Genomic DNA, 19,956 nt, shown 5'->3' with positions numbered 1-19,956 from the left:
GGGAGGCAGGGCCAGCCACGCAGGGTGTGGAATGCCCAGCCCGGGAGAAAGCCAGGCCCTGGTCCTGAGGGCAGTGGGGAGCCAGGTCAGCAGGGGAGGGACGTGGTCGGGGTTGCCTTGTGAGAAGCTCACAGTGGGTTGGAGGAGGGCAGGTGGAAGCAAGCAGGTCAATGGGGAGGCATTTTCATTTTCCATAAACACCGGACTGATGAATTCTGTCATTTCACTCTCTCCTTCCTGTAATTGACACTAAACAAACCCTTCTCCGGTACCCGAAGGCCCTCACCACCCTGGGGTGTAAGGATTTGGTGAAGGAGCCCAAGCTAGCACTTTCCACCACTTTCTGCATTACAGCGCCATCTCAGCCCAGACACCACTTTCCAGGCTGAAGAGGCTTAACCTCTCTCATCATCCCTTTCCCTATCTGAGCCCTGCTTCCCCAGGCCTCCCGCAGTTCTGCAATATCCCCCAGGGTGAGGGGAGGGGAACCTCATTTTGTTGGGTACCTGCTGTGAGCCAGGCACTGGCTGGACCCGTTTATCCCTCACGGTAGTGTATGAGGGAGACATCATTACTCCACTTTATAGGCACGTAGAGCAAGGCTCAGGGACTTTTATAGACTGACCAAGGGTCACAGCTACAAAGCAGAAGAGCAGGGATTTGAACCCAAGTCTCTTGGGTTCCAGAATATAGCCAGTTTGCATGACGACACTGGTTCTCCAAGTGTTGGCTCCAGATCAGCTTCGCCGGGGAACTATATTAGTAATGAAAGTTTTGACCCCACCCTAAACGTGAATTAGAAACTCCAGAGGTGGGGCCCAGGTGATGCTGATGTGGTTGGTCTGGGGACCACCCTTTGAGAAGCTCTGGTCTAGAAGAGCACGTGTCATCAACAAGATAATATCACCCCCAAGGGGGCAAAAATGTATTCTGAGAGGTAAAAAAAATCTTACTTCTTTTATGTATAAGGCACAGATATACATATGTTATATCTGTGGTATTAAAATACCACAGCTTGGGGGAGCAGTTAGGAAAAATGTTTCAAATGGCTAGGGAGGTTGGAGGGACATGCGATAATGAAACACAGGTTGAGAAATGCTGGCCTAGAATAAAGAATAGGTGCGCAGTATCAGGGCTGAAAGCCCTCAGTCCCAGCTTGAAAGGCAGTGGCCTCACCACTGGGTCACACTGGCGGACTTGCCCAGGTTGGTTAGTGAAGGACAAAGCTCTCACTTGCCCCTCGCTGGATTTCACTTTCAATGCTACCAAGTGAGGCAGTTCCTTGAAAACACATTGAGCGCTTTGAAATGAAAGCTGTGTGTGTGTGTGTGTGTGTGTAGAGAGAGAGAGAGAGAGGAAGAATAAGCAGTCAGACTTGCCCAAGCCCACACCCCCACATATGCCAATAACTAAATCGGGCCCCTGGCCAGGGCCTAGTGGGGGACAGCTATCACAGGAGACCATCATTTGAATCACTTCAAAGCCCTTGTGATTAAGCTGCTTGGCGTGTTTCTCCCCCCAAGAAGTAAAAACTCAGGAAAAGCAGATCTGCTTTGGAAGTCTGAATTGCACACCAAAGCCCCTAGCTTAGAGTACACAGTGGGTGCCTGGAAGCCCCAGAAACCTCAGGGCATCTGGCCAGGCACAGTGGGGAACGGATGGAGCCAAGAGGGAGCCAGGGAGGAGTCAGGGCAGATAAGACAAGTGGTGGGGCCAGTTGGTGGAGGGCATACAAGGCAAAAGATATGGGTGCTTGAGCATGGCTGGGGCTGGGAGGGTCATCAGAAGACTTACCTCATAGGAGTTCTGGATGATCGGAACAGGAAGCACTGGAATGAGGGTGATCTGCTAACAGGTTACTGCATCAGTCTAGGGGAGGACTGGGGGTTGTTGTGAAGATGTACAGGAGGGAAGTCAGCAAGGTGATATAGTGAAAATATGGTGCAGGAAAAGGGGGAGACAAAGAATCTTCTAACCTCTAAGGGGTTCCTGGTGGTAGCCTAGGCAGAAAGGAACATATTCATAAGGAAAGCTGATCTGCTTACACCTATGACTGCCACACTAGACCCATGTCAGCACGTGTACCAGATCTCCCCCATCCCATACCAAGGCAGACATCACTAATTGATCACGGCACACTTTCTCACTGAGCCTGAATGGGCCTCCAAGCCTCCATCAGCCACTGGTAGTTGACAGGCGTTCTCTTGAGAGCTGGAATGAATTTGCCATCCAAGGTTTATCCAGTTTTCATCCCATGGCTCTCTTCTTTCAACAATATTTAGGGACAGTGCCTCTGACTTTTTAAAAATTTGGTTAAACATATATTATTTCCAGTTCTCTCCCACCACATACCAAAACAACAACAATAGGTCACACTAACACTAAACTCCTCCTGATGAACCACAGGAGAGGCCGCACTTCATTCTCCCTGATCCTTCTCCCTCCTCTCTTCAGGGGTACACTTCTTCTTCGCTCCTGCTACCCACACTCTTCTGTGCCCCACCTTTGTGATAAACCTGAGTCTTTGTTCTTCTCTCCTTTACTGAGGCCCTGCACGCTCTTTGTCAGTAGCTGTGCCTTGCCCCTTGCTTCTTTCCCATGAATCAAATTGGTCAGTGGACTTTGAAGAGGTTTCACCGCCATGGTCTGAGACCCTCCCTTTCTGCTTCTCCTCTTTCCCACACCCTCCTCATGGGCAGGAGTCTCTGACCCTTGCTCGGGACACTGTAGAGCCTCCTGTGGGCCCCATGTACTGTGCGAGCACGCCCAGGACCTCCCACTTAGGCCCAAGCAGCACCTCGATTCCGCCTCCACAGCTGGGCAGGGGATGGCCCTCAACTCAGCTCAGAACCCACTTCTCTCCAGACCTGGAGTCTGGCAGACCAGTCGTGGCTGGAGGCTGCTTTCGGGGGCTGGGGCTCATTCTACTTCACGCCTAGTGGTTGCTTTGGTGGGAGGTTCTAGTCTGGTTTCCCCAGGTCAACAGGTATTTGTCTTTTTAAAAATTTGGCTCATTTCTAGTTTTTCCTCATCTCTAAATAACTGCTTTTTATTGAACTGCTAGGGGCTTGAGATCCTTGGAGGGTTGTGAAATTAGCCGGCGTTTGTCTTGCATTCTCTTTCTTTATCTTGGCCCACTTCAGGCACACACAACTGCTTTAGACATCGTCCTTGGCCTACGGTCAGCACTGGTCCACTTTGGTTTCATTATTAATTTTTAATAATATTGTGGACACCCCTGAACCCACCAACCAACCCAAGAGCTGAACCATCGTGCATACCACACATACCTGTGTTCCTCCTCCAGTCCATCCCCTGCCTCCCCGTCCCGTAGCTGTCTCTTTCAATCTTGCATTTTTTCATTCCTCTGCTTTTAAAAATTATTTTGTCACATTGCATATTGCTTGCCTTTAGTTGTCTTTGAACTTTATTTAAAAAGTATCACACACAGTCTCCTGGGACTTGTGTTTTCTTTTCAATATGATATATCCAAGATCCATCCGTATTTTTTTTTGATGTAGATATTATTTGTTCATTTTCATTACTCTGTATTACTTCATCATGGGAAACGATCACAGGTCATCCATTTTCTTGTCGAATGGTGTATACACTGATTTTTGCTGTTACAAGCCATGCTGCTCTAACATCTTGTATCTCTCTCTCTCTGAACTTGTGGGAGAGTTTGCCTTGGGCTACATACATCCTCTCTCACCCTCACCCTAACCCCAGAAGGCGGCTGGCCAGAGCCATTTTACAGATAAGGAAACTAGACCCACAGAGCTCACGAGACGTGCTTAGGGTCCCACAGCACATAAGTGGGGGACACAGGATTCAAACCCAGACCTTCATGCTTCCAAAACCCACATTCTTTTTGCTATCTTTTACTATTCTGCCTGGGAAACCAAGTGATTCACGTCAACCCGCTGGTCTGCGTGCCGGACCGGAATCCTAGGATTCATTCATTCATTCAGTTAACCAGTGGATATTAGTTGAGTGCCTACTGTGTGCCAGGCTCCATGCCAGACCCCGGGGACCAACTGTGAAGGGAAAGTCGCTGTCACTGTGCCCACAGAGCTCACATTCTAGTGAGGAAGAGATAACTAAATATCATCAAAGGCAGTGTCTCCTGGCCATGTTAAGTATTGGGAAGGAAATACCAGCATGAGGAGCAGGTAACTGGGGCGAGGGGCCACTTAGGAAGCACGGGTCAGGAAGGCTGGACAAGGGGGACGTCAGCCGCCTACCTCAGCCTCCCCAGGCTGTGGGCTTGGGAGGGGATCTCGTCCTCCCACCTCAGAAAAGCTCTCAAATATCTCTGAGGAGCTTTGAACCTGCAGTGAGCCCCTCTAAGCAGCTCAGATTCCCAGCTCCCTTTTTCATCTGACTCCCCGGATGACTGCTCAGCTTTCAAGGCAGCCCCCAGCCGGGGCTAATCTGAAATAAAAGTTTTTATTTATCTAGCTTGATACCTGGTGCAAGGTTAAATCATACAAGAGAAAAAGCAATAAAAGAGAAAGATTAAGTGTAAGGCGCCGTCTTAGGCATGCCCTTTTGCAATATGGTTACAAAGATATTAAGCCTGAAGTCAGACACAGCCTCACACTGCTGTTCCCTCGCCTCTCTGGGCTCTGCGCAGCCAAAACAGGAAGGAGGAGAAGAGAATGGGGCGGGGGCCACAGGAGGGAGACACCCTGGGGTGCCCTGCAGAGAGGGTGAGTGAAGCAGATGGAGTTCTAGTGGCTCAGCCCATCAGCCACCTCCCGCCCCTACGCGGCTCTGATTCATGACTTCCTGGCGGAACAAAAATGTTGACATCTGCACCTACGTTCCCCTCGGCATCTCCATGTCATCAGCATTTATTGTGTGCCTGCTGTGGGCCAGGCACCCTGCAGAGAGAGTGGGAGAACTCTTAGTAACAGGCCCTTCTCACAGCCAGCCTGACTCAGGTCTCAGCTGACCTGGAGCAGGTTACTTCTACTGTCTGCACCTCAGTCTCCTCATCTGTACAATGGGAATGTTAATAGGGTTTATCCAAAACATTATCGGCTGGTTGATGACAAGCGCATGCAAAAGATACTAGGGTTCCTCAGCACGCAGGTGGTAATGGAGTCCCTAGAAAGGCAAATGTCACTGGCTCTTGCCTCTCCTCTCTGCCTGCGAAAACCTAAGACTACAGCTCTTGGTAAGATCCCCAAGCATTGCAGGGGCCCCTATGGGCAGGGAGGGAGGCGGTTCCCACGTGCTGTCTAACTGACCTGGTCTTTTGCCCCTGATCCCTTGTGGGTGTCCCTTACACAAAGCCAAGAGGGTAACTCACCTGGGCCGCTGCTGTGAACACCCTCCGTAGCCGCTGGAATGGCCCCGCATGCCCCGGACACTCCATGACCCTGGAGCCAAAGTGGATCGTGGGCAGAGACAGGGGCTGCTCCTCTCCCCTACCTGCAGCTGCAGTCGGGCCCCACAGCATCCCTGCTGGGCCCCTCTGTACTCCATGACTCCCCACCATATAAACAGCTCCTCCCACTCCAGCCTTCAGTTCTTGTCTTGGTGGGACCCAGACAGAGCCATGAGGATACCGTGACAGCTTCCGCACCCCCATCTCTCCTACAGAACCCATGTTTTAAAGCAATTAAAATATGAAAGGAAAGGGAAGGGACCTTTCTTTTAGCCCACATATCAGACACTGTGCAGGCCCACCCACGAGTTCACCAGACAGGTCCAGTATTGGCCCCAGGGAGAACCCAGCTGCACAAGTAATTCATCGTACAGGCCTGAAGCATGGCATGTATAACAAATGCTCCAGGAGGTCAGGAAAGGGTTTGTCTTTGGGAAAGGCCATCCTTGAGGGATGATTTAGAGAGACCATAAGGAAGGGGGCATCACCAGTCACAGGGCAGGGTGTGAACACACATTCAGGGGACCTCCTATCCAGCTCTAACACCCTCTTCCAACATGAGACTCACATTGGGAGAGCTTTGAATGCCAGAGTAAGGGGTCACAATAACAATAATAGTAGCAAACACTTTGTGGATGCCTAGGACTAGATCTAAATGCTTCTCCTGCATCAACTGTTTAAATTCTCCTAGTAACCCCATGAGGTAGGTACTATTGTCAGCCCATTTTGCAGATGAAGAAACTGAGGCCCAGCTGCCCAAAGTCACATGGCTGGTGGGAGGAAGAGCAGGTTGGCTCCAGAGCCCACACTCCTCCAGTGCCCCTGGCCTCCCCTCCCCTTCCCCCTGCCCTGAGCACCTGATGGGACTGCCGGGCTCTGGGAGTCACTGGATCTACCTGTGGGTTTGGCTGTCTTCCTGGGCCCCTGCAGCCCTCCCTCTGCCTCTCTGTCAGGTGCTCCTCCTGAGTCAATTAACTGGCTGCCCCATTCAAATATTTGACCAATATCCTGGAAACAGAGATTTCAGGGCAGATATTTTCAGACATTGATTGAAGTGAACAAACATTCTGACACAGAAGGAATTTATTGCTCACATTTTCCTTCTGCTGGGCTGTGCTCCATTCCAGCGCCTTCAGAAGACATCTCTCTTGTGGGGGGCAGTGGGGTGGAGTCAGGCTGCCTCTGTTTACTAGCTCACTGCCCCTCCCGCCCCCTCCTGCTGCCAGTGCATGAAGATGCCCCACTCTGAAGGACCACATCAGTGAAAGCAGAAGCTGAAGGGCACTTCACAACAATGTCCAGCATAGCAAGGGTTATTTTAAAGGAGCCAGTGACTGATTTTTCTTCTTAATCATGGTCGGAGTCTTAAATGTCCGGAGAGCCATTTAGTTGGGACTTAGGGAGCAGTTTGGAAAGGACGACTAGAGGTCCTGGGATGCTGTCGATCCTTTAGAAGTTTGTAGGGACAGAAGAGTTACCCCTTCATGACTCAGCAGATGCTTAGTGAGGAGGTCTTGGCGAGCCAGCCTCCCTTCTTGGTGGTCTTGAGGAGACAGGATCTAGAATGGAAATTGGAAATGGAAAACCGTTCTGTGAGAAGCTTAAGGATTTGCTGGGGAGGTAAACGTATGAAAAGTTGCTTGTCCATCCTAACAGCATTTGCTGAGGACCTCATGCTTGTCAGCAAGTCCTCTGGGAGATCAGAGAAGGCTGAGAGCGTTGGGGGCGGGGGCTGGGGCTGGGGCGAGGGCAGCAGCTTCACCCCAACTGACCGCTGATTCCCCAGAGAGATGATTTTAAGTGACACACGGGTGGGGCGTGAAATAGCATCGCATCACACAGTGAGAGGGCTATTCCCTTCTCAATCCTCTTCTAGAATTTCTATTGCTGTCAGCGTTGTCCAGCAGGAAGTCCAGTTGGGTACTCACATCTTTAACACCTCTCTACCCCTTGGCTTGTCTCCCTATTTAACAAAAGGAGAGCAGGCTGGAGCCTTCAGATGCCAAGCCGATGCAGCTGAAATCTCACCACATACGCTCATTTTCTCTAATTTACAATGACTATTTATGGCCAATGAACTGGTTCCCCATTTGTGAGATGCTTAGATAGATTCTTTTAGAATGATTCTTTAAGGGAGAAAAGGAATCAAATGAAAGAAAAATAGAAAATAATAATAATAGGAGTTGCATACACATATGGAAAAAGTTGGGAGGGTGGCATCCAAATGACTGAAGATTGGGCAGTCCTGACATCGGAGTAACTTGACGTGAACCTTTCCTTATCTGTACAATGGGAAGGACGATGGAGCTCCCGGGGGTTCTGAGAGTTGTATCAGTACATGTAAAGTGCTCAGAACAGCACCCAACGCCAGGCAAGAACTCAGGAAACACCAGCCCTCTATTGGATAGAATCGTGTAAATGATAGCACCTTGGAAAAGGGGGAGGGCTAGAGCCCACAAGGCAGTATTATTGAGACTGAAGGATGGGTGGGTTAGGTGGGGAGGAGGGCATCCCAAGCAGGTGGGACCAACTGGAGCAAAGCCTTTGAGGAAGGACTGGCTATTCATGAGATGTCTGAAGGGCAGCAGACCAGCCCACTGGGCTGTAGAGGAGGAAGGCAGAAGGTGATTTAAATGGTCTTACGGGTCAAGCTATGGAGTATTGGCTGTTCCTTTCAGGGCACCTGTGGTTCCAAGAATTCAAGTATGCTTAGGAAGCTCAGAGAAAGGGGCCTTCTGTGAGGCTGTGGGGTTCCTATAGGAATCCGGGGCAGACCCTCCTTGGAGTCAGGCCTTCCAGGATGAGGACCTGGGACAGAGCTTGAGCCCTCTCTCCTTTCTTACAGCATTTATGTTTGTTTCCTATGGCTTCAGTAACAAACTAGCACAAACTTGAGGGCTTAAAACAACAGAGATGTTTTCTCTTATGGTTCTGGAGGCCAGAGTCCAAAGTGATTTAGTTCCACACGGCTAAAGTCAAGGTGTCAGCCAGGCTGGTTCCTTCTGGAGGTTCCAGGGGAGAATCCACCCCTTGCCTCCTCCAGCGGCTGGTGGCTGCCAGCATTCATTGGCTCGTGGCTGGAACACTCCAACCTCTTTTTCCCTGGCCACATTGCCTTCTCCTCTTCTGTAGTCAGATCTCCCTCTGCTTCCCTCTTTAAGGACATGTGTGATTATTTGTAGGGTGCAGCCGATCATCTCCCCGTATCAAGATGCTTAACTGAATCACGTTTGTTAACTTCCCTTTCGTTACACCAGGTAACATTCAGAGGTTCCAGGGATTAGGACCTGGCTGTCTGATGGCCATTATTTAGCCTACCACAGCATCTTTCCCCTCTCTGAAAATTTGCCCCGCTCATGTCCTTCTTCTCCAATGGCTCCCTCGTGACCTTCCAGGATGGGTCCATGCATCTACCTAGTCCATGATGGCTCTATTGACCTCTCTGCATCATGGCTACTCTTGAAGTGTCCTTTTGGCTTCTGCCTCAGCTGTCAACCATCTCCATATTCTAGTTTTCCAGTTCCAAATTTCCTAGAGGGGGTCAGATTGGCCAGCTCATCATCGCAAGCAGCGTCCACAAGCCATAGGGACCTGGCAGCCTGAGATGGTGTCATCCGGGAAGCTGGTACAGAAGCGGGCAGCAGGGCAATGAGTGGGATGAGCCCCAAATCCATCTAGTACATTTTAAAAGATAGACGATAGCCCAGTGGGACAGAATAGAGCTCTTAGAACCAGACCCACATATACACATGGGAACTTTATATATGATGAAGGTGGCATCACAAATCAATGAAGAAAAGATGACTTGTATAGTCGCTGGTGTTGGGAAAACTCGCTCACCCTATGGAGAAAAATAAAGCGAGATCCCTACCATGCACTGTATACCAAGGTAGACTCCAGATGGATTAAAGGCTTCAATGTGAAAGGTGAAATATAAAGCTCATAAAAGGAAACGTGGGGGTATGTCTTTGTGACCTTGTAGTTGGAAAGGACTTCTTAACACCCAGGAGCACATGCCATAAATGAAAAATTGATCATCAAAGGATTTCCAGTTCCACTGAAATATATAGACGAAGTTAACAACAGATGACATGTGTGGAACAGATTCTTGCAACAATTAAAACCAACAAGGGACTCATATTTAGAATATATAAGGAATTCCTGCAAATCAATAGGAAAAAGTTGGTAAAGTCAATAGAAAAATAAGCAAAGTATATTCACAGAATGGGACACCCCGAAGATTAGTGGATATACGGATAGGTACCAAAACTGTCTAGAAATCAGAGAAATGCAGATGGCAGTTACAATGACCAATTCTTCATACTCACATGGGCACACGGGCCAGGTCCTCCCTCTGCCTGTTTTTGTATGATCTACAAGCTAAGAATGGATTTTAAAGATGAGTATTTTTGCAGTTGATTTGATGGTAGTTGCACTATCTTTGAACTCCATTTAAGTAAAGTATTATCCTTTGCCCCAAAATTCCACTCTTCTTACTAGTAGACCAGTGTTACAAAAAATTGTGCTCAATTATTGTTATACTTCAAATTTCATCAAAAATTTTGTGGAAATTTGTTTTCTCTCTTGATAAGTACCAACATAATGTCCTCAATTTTTCCTCTTGACCTGCAAGGTCTGAAATATTTACTATGGCCTTTCACAGAAAAGGTTTGCCAACCCCTACACTAAAGAATACTCTGTATCAGTATGGAGGGTCCTTAAAAAACTAAAAATAAAACTACCATATGACCCAGCAATCCCACTACTGGGCATATACCCTGAGAAAACCATAATTCAAAAAGAGTCATGTACCAAAATGTTCATTGCAGCTCTATTTACAATAGCCAGGACATGGAAGCAACCTAAGTGTCCATCGACAGATGAATGGATAAAGAAGATGTGGCACATATATACAATGGAATATCACTCAGCCATAAAAAGAAGTGAAATTGAATTATTTGTAGTGAGGTGGACGGACCTAGAGTCTGTCATACAGAGTGAAGTAAGTCAGAAAGAGAAAGACAAATACCATATGCTAACACATATATATGGAATCTAAGGGGAAAAAAAAAAAGGTCATGAAGAGCCTAGGAGCAAGACGGGAATAAAGACAGAGACCTACTAGAGAATGGACTTGAGGACATGGGGAAGGGGAAGGGAAAGCTGGGACAAAGTGAGAGAGTGGCATGGACATATATACACTACCAAACGTAAAATAGATAGCTAGTGGGAAGCAGCCGCATAGCACAGGGAGATCAGCTCGGTACTTTGTGACCACGTAGAGGGGTGGGATAGGGAGGGTGGGAGGGAGACACAAGAGGGAGGGGATATGGGGTTATATATATACATATAGCTGATTCACTTTGTTATACAGAAGAAACTAACACACCATTGTAAAGCAATTATACTCCAATGAAGATGTTAAAAAAAAACAAAAACTCTATATCAGTTAGAAGCCAGATACTATTAGACTAAATCACCATTTTTGTAGGTCAAAAATGGTCGAATGTCATCAGTTTCATAGGGTTCAACTTAATAGATGTACAGACAGCAAACTATTGTAGATAAATCTTTAAAACCTAGTATTGAGTGATAAAAGAAATAGAATGGAATAGCATAATACCATGTCTGTAAGTTAAAAAAAAAAAAACGATAGCCACAGTAGATATTTAACAATAATACAAGCACATACAGAGACATTTAGCAAAGCACTGGATTGGTACTTCTTTGGGAGAAGAGAAGGAGTAGGATGGGAGGTAAAGGGGAAAACCCACCCAGCTAATAATAACATTTACTAACATTTATTTGGTAATCACCACGTGCCTGGCACTGCTTTAAGCAGCTCGTATATGAACTCATTTACTCCTCACAGCACCCCGATGATAAAGGTACTATCATTGTTGCCACTTTACTGATGGGGAAACTAAGCTCAGAGAGGTTAAGTAACTTGCCCAAGGCCACTGAGCTTGTAAACATCAGAGCCAGGATTTGGACCCAAGCAGTTTGGACTCCAGTTTTGGAGATCAAATCTGGAGTCCAATAAGATGGATATAGTTCAGAGGGATGTGGATGGACCCAACAGATCTGAAGAAGCAAACGCCCCTTTTACCTAAACCCTACACCCATTCCATGCCCAGGAAATCTCTGCTGTTTCTTTCTCATCTTGCTTCTCTGGGACTCAAAGCACCTACCTCACACACTGGCCATCCTAAAGGCACAGTGGCCAAGGAGTTAGGAGGTACGGACGCTGTCCCTAAACTGACTCAACCTGGAGTGATGGGATGGGCCACCCACAGGACAAAATGACCGACTGGCTGCTCCCTGAGAAGTGGCTTCGGCATTTGTATGCTGAGGTAGCAGCTAAGAGCTTTGGATCTGATAGATCTGAGTTCAAATTCTAACTCCAAGTTCAACTGCCTGTGGGACCACAACAAATCACTTCTGTAGATTGACGTTCAAACCCCTGCCTAAAAGAGAAGGCAGTGCTTACTTAGCACAATGACTGGCACATAGTAAATGCTCAGTAAATTACTACTGTTCACAAGTTCATTCACATCACCTAGGAGAAGTGACTGCTTTTCACTGCACCTTCTTGAAAGAAGGGTACTTGGGAAGAGCAGAGAGGTGCCTGTGTCATCCCATTTACCTGATTAGTCTGCCTGTTCCACTGTTATCCATCTTTCTGTACTCCGCCCCTCCCTCAAACCTTATCTTCCCACTCACCGCCTCTGGAAGCCTTCCCTGACCACCCAACTTGCCCCGTCTGCTGAGCTGATGGGAGCAGGTTGGTCACTCCCTTTCCTTTTCTCATGGGAGGTTCATGCTCACCAACCAGCTCAGCTTCCATTTGCTCTCTGATCCGCTGTCCCCCACCCTGTGCCCAGGACCGTGTCCCCTCTGGCCTGTGGCTGCCTGGTTGGCTCGGGGTCCACAAGCATCCGCCTTCTTATCTCCATTCTCTTCCTCCCCATCGTGGTGATCATGGAATCCCCTGGAATCCACATGTCCACCAGGCCCCTAGGACATGAGCCTCTGAACCCTGGAGGCCTGCTTGGGCCCCATCCACATTTCCCTGGGAACCTAGGAAGCAGCCATCCTTTCCTAAGGGGCTCATGTGTGCCTGAGCAGCTGCCAGGGGCCTTCACCTAAGCAATCCATCCTCAGGATGACACTGCAAGGGAGGGATGGCCTTCCCACTTCACCCCATGAGACCATGGAAGCCGACCGGTTGTGGCCTGCCTGGGATTGCCCAAGTCACATGTGGCATGGCCACCCTTATCTCACATCCAGGACCTTTCTGTCCCACCCCAGCCACCTCCACCCAGAGGTGACCATCTAACATCCATGTTTCTACCATGAAATCCATCCCCTTCCTTATTTTTCCAGGGAGCCAAAGGCTATACCAACCTCCTTTCCTCCGTGGCCCTTGTGACTCAGACAGCTAATTGGGGCTTGGCTGGTGTCCAGCCTGGCCCTGGGCAGCCACCCTGTGATTAGCACTGGTGTTCCTTGGCCCCAGGAGTGATGCCTTCCGCTTGGGTCCACTTGGGAGAGGAGGGAGGTTCGCACACAGTGTGGGCTCAGCAGGGAGAAGGGACCGGCCTGGGGGGACAGCAGAAGACAGAAAGCCATTGTGACCGCACTCCTCTTGCAGCGTAATGAGGATGTCAGTGGAATCCCTCCCAAGGATGTCATGCCAGGCCCTCTACAGAGGTTGTATCTTATGCTGACAACAAGCTCTATCAGTGTCCCCATTTCACAGAGGAGGAAACAGACTCAGAAAGGTTATGTAACATTTAAGGTCATGCTAGACCAAGAAATGGCAGGTCTGTGTGAGTCTGAAGTCCACGTGCTTTCCACGGGCCACCGTGCCCCACTGGGTCTTCATGAGAACCCTGTCATGTACAGACCTTGCCTATGCTGTTCCCATTTTATGGGTGGGTAAACTGAGACCAAGAGAGTTCAAGAAACTCAAGGTCATATGGTTGGAGAAGTGGTAGACACTGAACTGGCTCCTGGTCCAGTCCTTATTCTGTCTACTGTACATAGAACTTTCCCATCCATGCTGGGAAGCCCCCCAATTCTGGGCAGTAGGAGTGTAACTAGGAGAGGAGAGGAGATAGTGTTACCCTGGGCTGACATGAGAAACAGGTGGGAGGGGAAGCTGGGTTGTTGGAGGTCAAGAAGGCCCAAGCTGCAGAAAGTCTTGGAAGCAGGTTGACTTGGTGTGTTGGGCAGGAGGGAGCGGTGTAGGGTCTTCCAGAAGGAGTGAAGTGCTGACCTGGTATCTTAAAGTGCCCCACTTGTGCAGCCCCCCGCCGTGGCCTGCCCCTCAGCCCAGGGCCCCCCACCCCCGCCCCACCTGCCACCGCCCAAAGCTCCCTCCCTCACAGGTTGGGGACATTCGGCCTCTGAGATCAGGTCTTTGTTTGAAGGACAGGTAATTAATCCCACAAAGTAATCCCAGAACACCCTGGCAGATTTATGGAGATCGCCTCTGTCCCAGGAACTCTGCCTTATCATCTTTCATTTCCCAGGCAAAGCGAGTGACTTGTTATATCACAGGATTCATGCCAATAGGAATTTCATTTAGGGGTGCTCTCCAGGTGGAGGGAGATTGATAACGCGGGCTGGGGGCAAGAGCCTGTGGCGGTGCTGGGGTCAGGGAGGGAGGGGAGCAGAACAGGCACTATTGTGCCTTCACCTGTCCCCTTGCCAGTCTCTATCTTTCTCCCAACATCAGGGGCCCAGTTTCATGGGGCTCACCTGTCACAGGGACCCAGATACCATCCAGTCCAACCCTCCCAAGTCACAGATGAGAAAACCAAGGCCCAGAGCAGCGAGGGAGGGACCTGATTCCCAGGCTCGCTCTTTCAGCTACTCTGCCCTAGCTCTCCCCACATGCCCTGCCCTAAGCTGCCCCAGGTGCAGGAAAATGTCACTCCATCACCGGGGGGAGCTCCTCAAAACCCCCACGATGGACCTTGGAGCCTGCCTCCCTAGGGCGCTTTTATTGAGGAAGGGAGCAGAGGTTGGCAGTCCTGGCAGCTCACCCCCCACACAAAGAAGGATCAGTAGAGCAAGGGACCTGGTCCTGGAGGTCAGGGTAGTTGCTTCTGGTCTATCGGCTCTGCCTCTAGCTTGCTGGACATTTTGAAGGTCCGTGTCCCTTTTTGTAACACAAAGAGTTGGGGCTCATTTGATTATTCAGAAATATTTATCCAACCCCTCTCATGTGTCAGCTCTGGGAACACAGCCATGAGCAAGAGAGATGAAGCTGTTGCCCTCACAAATCTTATAGTTTAGTGAGAAAGACAGAAAATAAACAGATGAATGCACAAGATCAGTTTAGAGAGTGACAAGGGCTTACAAGAAAATAAAACAGGGGATGGAGGTATGATGGAGAATGAGCTGCGGCCACTTAGCTGGGGTGGTGCCCTTTTTGCTACGGTGACAGTTGAGAGGGGCCTGAGCAACAGTGGAGGAGACAGCCACGTGGAGCTATGCCGGAAGTGAGCTCCAGGCAGAGGAAACAGCATGTGCAAAGGCCCCGAGACAGCCATAAGCTGTGTATATATTTAAGAAACAGGAAACTGGAAAAAGAGGTTGGATGAGGTGTCAGTGTAGTGGAGAGTAGAGGATTAGGAGAAGCAAGTGTGGTCAGAGAGCTGGACAGGGACTGATCATTCAGGGCCTTGCAGACCAGGCCGAGGAGTTGGGGTTATTCCATTTGCACTGGGAAGACACTGCAGTGGAGTAAGTTGATCTGCATCAGGCTTCTGAAAGATGTGCTGGCTGGAGAATGGGCTGGAGAGGGGGCAAGAGGAGAAGCAGGGAGACCAGCTGGAAGCCCACTGGGGTGGCCAGGTGAAAGACAATCTGGAGGGTTCGTCATGCGAACCATCTTGGCTGCGTCCGTCTGTCTGTCCAGCCGCTCGCAACTCTTCCATACCACCCCAGCTTCTTTGGGAGCCCTTCTCCCTCGGGAGGGCCTGGTCATTGTTCTGAGCCCCCCGGGCCTCGCCTGCTCTTCCCTACGCCAGCTCATCCCTCCTGCATCTTCCCACAACTCTCTAGACAAAGCTCTCTCAGGGGCCGGCCTCAGAGCCGCTCTGCCCACACCCCCCACTGCATCCATGCTCCCCCACCCCACCCTCAGAGCAGGTGGGCAGGCTGCAGGCACCCCAGAAGGGAAGGGAGGACCTTGTCACCGCCCAGAGAGGGGGGGACAGTGTGGCAGCATGCAGGACTGCCCTCGCCAACTTGGCAGCCCCTTGTCGACAGGAACCAAGCCTGGTGGGGCTGGCTCCTTCCAGACACTCCCACCCAGCTCTCGGTAATTAGAGCCATAAGTTATCTTCGGATAGGGGAGCTGCAGGCTGGGGCTGCCACAGCTGGCATTGCCGGGAGGGAGAATGGGCGCATCTGGGCAGAGGTTGGAGGGGGCCGAAGGTCAAAGACTGCCCTCCGTCTGGCCTGGGATGAAGGGTGTTTGGGCTCTGAGGCTCTGCTTGGTGCCAGGGGCAGTGCCAGGAGCTTCCTTCACAAACAAGTGTTTACTTCCTCTTTTCCATGGGCCCTGAGAGTCTCAAGCTTGCAAAACATCCCCAAAGATGCCATCTGTCTTCAGCTGGATCCTTTGCTTCCCCTCCCCACCCCGCAGAAGTATCCATTCACAGAGCTTGGAGTGGGGGTACCATAGGGTACCCATCCCTTCAGCTGCGCTGGGAGCATCCCAGAGAAACTGCCCTCCTGCCAAGGAAGCAGGAGTCTGTAGCCCAGACTAGCCCCTCTAATCAAGAAGGACCCCAGGCCATGCATCCTGAGGGTGGCCCAGTGGGAAGTACCCTGAACTCTGACCTGTGGCCTTTCTGTTTCAAAAAAGTGATCAAAGGCCTCGCACAGATTTTGGGGGCTGATCGTCCTCCCTGGCCAGAAAGGCAAGGAAATCGCTCTTCTTCCTGTTTCTTGCTTGCTCAGCAGAAGTTCCTGCCTGTCTGAGCCAAGGGAACGGAAATGTCTCGGGACGCCCCTCCCTGTCTGGCTGGGCTCACTCATCAAGCATTCTGAACATCCACTCGGTGTGGCGCAAGGGACCAGGGCCTGGAGACATAACGAGACATCTGGGGCCGATGCTCACGCTGGGAGGATGAGGGCACTCTGGAATCCAGGCTGCCAGGAGGATCAAATGGTCACCCACCCCACTCCCCCCACGCACCACACACGCACACACACGCCCCAGTCCAGGACCCCTGGCCTTCATCAGAGAAGCAGGGCCAGGATCACTGGCAAATGTGAAATATTAAATATTTAGAAAAGTACGGAAACGGACATAACATGCCTCCATACATTCACCACCCAGATGACATTTGTTGACATTTTACTGTATTTACTTCTGATCTTTTTTTCTTCTTTTCGTTCTTAAGAAATGGAACATGACAGGTATTGTTAAAAGGACCTTTTCTTTCATTTTCAGTGATCTCGGAGGCTGGGTCTCTGGGGAGCAAGGGTTAACACCTCTAACCCTAACATCAACCTCAGAAATGGCCCCCAACTTGCATATGGCCTGTCTTGGGTGACATTAAGGAATCATCAGCTTTGTTTCATGTGATAGTGGCATGTCTGTCCACATTGAAGTCCTCATCAGAGACATACACAGTATTTAAGAATGAACTGGAATTGGCTCGAATAACTCCAGTGCCGGGGGGAGGGGTGAGTTTAAAAGAAGGAAAATTGGCAAAATGTTGATAATTGTTGACTCTGGGTGATGGGTACACAGGGCTTCGTTGTGCTCTTCTCTCTGCATTGTTTGTCTTTGAAATTTTCCATAGCAGAAAGCTTTTTAAATTTTTTTAAGTATGGTCCCAAAACTGCTAAGGAACCCACCCCTGGTCTGGGATCCACATCTGTGTCCTGGACGGGTGCCCAGACTTGAGCCAGACTTGAGGTTGACCCATCTGGTGCCAGCTCTGCCTCTAACTTGCTGTGTGATGTTAGCCGGGTTACTCACCATCTCTGACCCTCAGTTCCACAGGGGGAGAAGAAGTTTGAACCTGGTGGGCTCTAAGCATCTTCCATCTCTGACACTGGACACATCTACCTTTCATGCTCAGAGAGCCCACTGGAGGGCAGTGGGTTTCCCATACCACTCCTCAAGAGAGCCTTTGCGAAAAGGATTCCGTAGCCAAATAAGTTGGAAAGACGCCGCATCACAACATCCTTGTCCTGGCACGTTACAAGCCACGTTAGCCCGTTAAAGGCTCTAACAAGTCCTGCAGCGAAGATGCCTGTTCAGCATTTCCCAAATGTATTTGACCACAGAACTTTTAAAAAGTTGGCCTTTCCTATACCCCAGGTATCAGAGTTCCCGGGGACACCCTCTGGGAAACCCCAACCTTCCAGTTTTCACAATGGGGGCTCCTGCCCTGAAGGATGAATTTGCCATTTTTTCATGATGATTTTGACTTATATTCAGCAGAACACAATATTTGTTTTCCACATTGGCAAGTGGGTTTTGTACTTAAGTAAATCTGTCGTTTTCCCCCCGCCCCCCTCGTCATTCCCTGATCAGAAACATCTGCTTTGATGTCACATTCTGAGTCACTGACCAGATGCTGGAAAACCCTCCGACATCAGGAAACTGGGCCTGGCACCATCTGGAGCTTTCCTGGTGGGGCCTTCTAGAAGCAGTGATTCTAGGGAGGAGTAGGAGAGAAAACACAGGCTTTGCCATCAAATGCTGTAGGTTCAAATTTCAGCTCAACCACTTACCAGCCATGTGACTTGGGACAAATTTTTTTTACCTCTCACCTCAGTTTAGTAATCGATGAGGATTAAGCTGCAAAGGATGTGTCGAGGGCTGAGTTTCCTTCCTTCTCCAAAAGAATTTATAACAACTAACATTTACTGAGCATTTACTGTGTGCTGAACTAAATAGATGCATTACCTGCTTTCATCTTCCCATCAGCTCCATGAGACAACTACTACCCCTCCCCTTTCACAGCCAAGGAAACTAAAACCCAGAGAGGGTAGGTAACTTGCCCACAGTCACACAGCTTATGAGGAATGATGCTGAGATTTTAGCCCTGGTCCTAGGCACTACAACATCTGCCCTTTTCAAAAAGATCTGACCCAGATGAAAAAATATTGATCCTCTGAACACCTTACCTTACCTGCCTGGTCAGCGCTTATTGGTCTTCGGGTAACCCAGATGGTATGTCAGGCCGTGCATCCTTGGTTAAGCGCTCATAGACAACCATGGACTCCTAAAACTGAAAGAGTCCGCGGGGACTTCCAGGTTCCCTGAATCCCCAAGCCCCCAACCCCATCCCTCAGGGCCCCTTTTGGGGGTCATGGAGGTGCCGAGTGTGCTGGCCTCCAGCATAGCGCCCCCATCTGCTTCAGCCAGGGCAGCTAGCTCTGGTTTGGGTTGTTTTATATACTGGGATTCTGGGGAAGATTTTGTCTGATTAAAGGATTGCTACTAAAACAAAGAAATTTGAAAACTGCTGCCATAGAAAAGCCCCCTGTTTTTTAAACAGGAGAGGACCCTGAGGCCCAGAGAGGTAAAGTAACTTGCCCGAGATCACCAGCTATCCTCCTGAACCCAGGCAGACCTCCCTCCTCTCTTCAGGACTCAGGGACCAGATTGAGGGGGGCTTCTCGGCCCTCAGGGAGCCCCTCAAGGTCAGTTGTCTGGGCCGCTTCTGCCAGTTGGTAGCCAGTTTCTATGAAGATAACTGTGTCTGAGGCTGGCTCCCTGAACCTCGTCCGACCACATCTATTTCTGGGCCGCGGAGCCCTGACGGAGCACAATTTGATTCATAAATTACCCAGCTCAAGGTGTGTGTGATGGGCTCTCCTTCCCAGATTTGAAAGTCATTCACTCCGGAACTTGCGGCACTTGGGGCTGAAGGAGGGGCAGCTGTGGGATCAGCATTCAGGGAAGGAAAGTGGCAGGGGAGCTGAGGGGACGTGGGGATTCAGGGAGCATTGCTCTGTGCCAGCTCCGTGCTTGTTGTCTCATTGAATCCTCCCAGCCACCACAGGAGGCACCTCCTATTATTATCATCCCTATTTGGCAGGTGAGGAAACTGAGGCTCATAGAGGTGAGGTCACTTGCCCAAAGTCACATGGCTGGAGGTAGCAGAGCTAGGATTCGAACTCAGCACTCTCCGATGCCGACATTTTTCCCAGTCACAATGATGGCAAGACAAGGAACTGAACAAGCAGCATTTAGAGGAAGAGGTTAGACCCTGGGAAATAGGATTGGAAGGGAAGGTTCAGGAGTGCCGAACCTCCTCTTCCACCAAGTTCAGTGTGCAGCGACAGCTGGCGTTGCACCCCACCCTGCCCCTCTTCGCCAGTCTTTCTTGTCTAACATCACTCAATTCCAGCACTGCTTAGTTCCACCTGCCCCAGCCACCAGGTTCACTATCCTTGACACATACCCAGCATAGGCTCAGCACTTTCCAGTTTGTAAAGCATTTTCTGGTCCCTTATCCCACTGAACCTCCAAACAGCCAAGTGAATAAGACAGGTATTCTCACCCCCCAAGGAGG

General features: G+C 49.9%; 1 protein-coding gene across 1 annotated transcript in view; it reads left to right on the top strand.

Moving 5' to 3' along the window:
- Positions 1-19,956, top strand: part of LOC307175649 (cadherin-23-like) — a 240,463-nt gene that overhangs the window by 206,436 nt on the left and 14,071 nt on the right. The window lies entirely within an intron of this gene.

This window comes from Stenella coeruleoalba (assembly GCF_951394435.1).
Source record: "Stenella coeruleoalba genome assembly, chromosome: 16".
Classification (NCBI taxonomy): Eukaryota; Metazoa; Chordata; class Mammalia; order Artiodactyla; family Delphinidae; genus Stenella; species Stenella coeruleoalba.
Note: the sequence above shows the minus strand (reverse complement) of the source record. Positions and strands in the feature narration are given on the sequence as shown.